Source organism: Macaca thibetana, chromosome 5, assembly GCF_024542745.1.
Source record: "Macaca thibetana thibetana isolate TM-01 chromosome 5, ASM2454274v1, whole genome shotgun sequence".
Classification (NCBI taxonomy): domain Eukaryota; kingdom Metazoa; phylum Chordata; class Mammalia; order Primates; family Cercopithecidae; genus Macaca; species Macaca thibetana.
Genome location: NC_065582.1, coordinates 16581610 through 16585675, shown reverse-complemented (window position 1 = coordinate 16585675; position 4066 = coordinate 16581610). Strand labels below are relative to the sequence as shown.

Sequence of the window (4066 nt, the reverse complement as noted above, 5' to 3'; positions counted from 1 at the left end):
AACTTTATTTACAACAATAGGCTCTAGGCCGGCTTTAGCCTTTGGTTGTAGTTTTCTGATTTCTGGTTTCAATGCTGGTCATACTATTTCCCTCAACAGTGACTTGGTCAAAATGACGTGTGCATGTGACCCAATCTTGGTTAAGGAAACATGAAGGAAATATAGTGGGGACCTCTGGGAAAGGTTTCCTTAATTCTAAAGAGGCACAGTTAGAGCCTCTCCCTTGTTTTCCTCTGCATCTTGTTGTGGTGGGAGCAGGCATTGTGCCACCTACCTGATGCAGGACAACAGGCTGAGAGAATCGCCAAGAAGAGAGACCCTGACCTACATGACCTGGAACCCATGCTATTCTGGTCTCCAAACTATAGAAATTAATAAATGTCCTTCTGTGTAAGCCATTTAGTCTTTTTCTTCCTTCCAAGAAAGCATAGTAATTGATACTGTTGTATTCCTGGAAGAAGATGTTAAAATGATACCAAAATGATATAAGTTGAGTTTGGCTTCTCTATGGGGAAAAGTCATACGCTTTGAATTACATTTCTGATAAAGAATACAGTGTCCAATTTTTAACTGAAATGATAAAAAAATGCCATGTCAAATCAGCTACATTTATATAAAGTTTTTATAGTACATATAAATTGATGAATTCGAACAACATAATTAGCTACACCAAACTGAAATTAATATGTATGTATACATATATACATTATATGAAGTCCTTATCTTACATCTTCATAATCTCTACATTGTTTTACTACAGAAAATACAGAAAATACTCATGCTGACGAGTTGATGGGTGCAGCACACCAACATGGCACATGTATACATATGTAACAAACCTGCACATTGTGCATATGTACCCTATAACTTAAAGTATAATAATAAAAAAAAATTTGCTAAAAAAAAAAAAAAAGAAAATACTCATGCAAGTCACTGAATCCATTAGGATTTTTAGGAGACATTTTCATAACGCTCTTTAAGGAGACTTTTTTTTTTTTTTTTTTTTTGAGATGGAGTCTTGCTCTGTCTTCTAGGCTGGAGTGCAGTGGTGGGATCTTGGCTCACTGCAACCTCTGCTTCTGAGGTTCAAGCGATTCTCCTGCCTCAGCCTCCAGAGTAGCTGGGACTACAGGTGCATGCCACCACACCTGGTTAATTTTTGTGTTTTTAGTAGAGATGGAGTTTCACCATGTTGGCCAGGCTGGTCTTGAACTCCTGACCTCATGATCCACCTACTTTGGCCTCCCAAAGTGCTGGGATTACAGGCATGAGCCACTGCACCCGGACTTTAAGGTGAATTTTAAGGAGATTTGGGTTCACGTGATAAGTTCTTGAGACATCATTCAGGCCCCCTCCCCCTTTTTAATGAAGACACTTCCAGGTATATTATTTGTTCATTTTTTTAGAACTACAAAAATCATAAAGGATCAGATGATACAGAAGTATAAGGTAATAGTTCCCCTGTTGTGTCCCTGGGAATGCTAATAATCATTTATTTTCTTTATGATGACCCTGCTTCTAACATAAGCATTAAGTTTCAGAGGGTCTATGAGGTCAAAACCATTTTGTAATAATACTAAGACATTATGTATTTGCCTTTTTCACTTAGTTGATGTTTGCATTGATGGTGCAAAAGCTGGTTAAAACTGCTGGCACTTCAGCATGAAACAAGGCAGTGACACCTAACTCTACTAATAGTCACTGCATTCTTTGATGCTAAGCACTCAAGGGGGAAAAAGCCAATTTTAATGAAGAATGGTCATAAAAGAATCAATAAAATTATTGCTTTTATTAAATCTCGACCTTGAATATATATATGTTTTGGTTTTGGAGGAGGAGTTGGGAGTAGGATTTGAAGCCAGAAGGTTCCTCAATTAGGCACGTTACCTCACTCATCACAGCTCAGTTTCCATACCCATAAACATTAGAAAAGGAAAGCAAAATATAGAACTCTGCACAAATTTGCATGTCATCTTTGTGCAAGGGTCCTGCTTGTCTGTGTCATTCCAATTTTAGTATAAGTGCTGCTGAAGCGAGCACAGTGTACACGTTTTTAATATTCTGTGACACAAAATAAGAAGCACATATAAAGTACTTCTGCTGTGTACCAAAGCAAGACGGTTGTCAGACGGATAAGAACTTTTGTGCTTATTTGTGTTATGAGCTTAACAAGCCTCATTTTTTTCATAGACTGCCATCTTTACTTGAAAGAATGACTGATGGACTATGGTTATTTGGATTGAATTTTGGCAGATATTTTCTCTAAAATGAACCACGTGAGACAGTCACTTCAAGGAATGTTGTCAGTGATAAAATCTTGAGTTTACAAGTGAAAATATGAATTTTAGAAAATTTTTATCTGCCACTGTGAGCTTCATAGCTTCTGTCTTAGGCAGTTCAGGCTGCCATAACAAATGGCCATAGGTCAGCTGGCTTAACAACAGACATTTTTTTCTCACAGTGCTGGAGGCTGGAAGTCCACGATTAGGGTGTTAGCATCGCAGGGTTTTTGATGAGGGCTCTCTTCCTGATTTATAGACAGCCACCTTCTTGCTGTGTCCTCACATGGTGAAAAGAGGGCTAGCTAGCTTTCTGGTTTCTTCCTATAATGCCACTAATCCCATTTATAAGAGTTACACCTCATGACTTAACTATCTCCCAAAGATCCCACCTCCAAATACCATCACACTGGGATTAGGATTTGAACATGTGAATTTTAGGAAGACACAAACATTCAGTCCATCGCAGCTTCCCAATACTTAGAGACATTTCGGATGAGATCAGCGATATTGTTATTAATGATTGCGATTGTAATATGTCAACATTTGTGCAAGATGGATCGATGGATTTTGATGAAACAGGAACACAAAGTTCACTGATTTGTTTTCAGATACCGCATTGTAAATAAGGCTTGAGAAACTACCACGTATCAAATTGTGAACATCAAAGAAGAATGGCTTCAATTATCTGAACAAGACAATCAGGATCTGGCCGGGCGCGGTGGCTCACTTTTAGTTTCTAATTGTAGTATAAGTGCTGCTGAAGCGAGCACAGTGTACATGTTTTTAATATTCTGTGACACAAAATGAGAAGCACATATAAAGTACTTCTGCTGTGTACCAAAGCATGACAGTTGTCAGGAGGATAAGAACTTTTGTAGTTATTTGTGTTAATTAATCCCTGTAATCCCAGCACTTTGGGAGGCCGAGGCAGGCAATCACCTGAGGTCAGGAGTTAGAGACCAACCTAGCCAACATGGTAAAACTCTGTATCTACTAAAAATACAAAATTAGCTGGGCGTGGTGGCATGCACCTGTAATCCCAGCTACTCGGGAGGCTGAGGCAGGAGAATCACTTGAACCAGGGAGGCAGAGTTTCCAGTGGAGCACTACTGCACTCCAGCCTGAGCAACAAGAGTGAAACTCTGTCTCAAAATAAAAAAGACAATCAGGATGGTGGATCACCTTATCCTACAGCGACCCAAATTATAATAATGCAACTTCTCTTCATTTTAGTTTGCTCTGGCTTCTCTAGCCAAACCTATAAACCCAAGGCCAGCCGGAGTTGGAATGAGGCATCTGCTGGCCTGGCCATCTGCCATCCTCTTGAACATCTTTGTGCTACAGACAAACCAGAACAAAGGGATTCACTGCCCAGAGACAGTGCTCCAGTCCTATGAAATGGCTATCATTGTCCCAGGGAAACCTTAGGATCCTGGCTTACCCACCCTCTCTTGCTGAAGGATTGCTTTTCAGTTTAAGTCATTACTTCTGTTTTGCTCTAGTATTTACAGAAAGAAAACCGACAAGCCTGAAATGACCCTTCTGCGAACAAGATTTTATGCCAGGATTTGAAACACCGGAAAAGTCGTGTCCCTAGAAAAGTAACTCTAGCCTTTAACATCAGCAAAATGAGGATTTATTTTTATTTTTATTTATTTTTGCATTCTGAGAGGAATGACGATGTCATCTATGTCCTTACACACATCTTAATTTGTGGATTTTTTCTTACTTAACTCTCTTAATTGGATGAAAGTATGCAGCTGATGATTTATGGATCTCTAGTT

At 39.2% G+C, this 4066-nt stretch overlaps 1 non-coding gene across 1 annotated transcript; it reads right to left on the bottom strand.

The window, feature by feature from the left end:
* Positions 1–1938: 1938 nt before the first annotated feature.
* LOC126955814 (U6 spliceosomal RNA) lies at positions 1939–2040 on the bottom strand. The gene has a single exon (XR_007726107.1). It is a non-coding gene; the product is annotated as a U6 spliceosomal RNA (small nuclear RNA).
* Positions 2041–4066: the final 2026 nt, after the last annotated feature.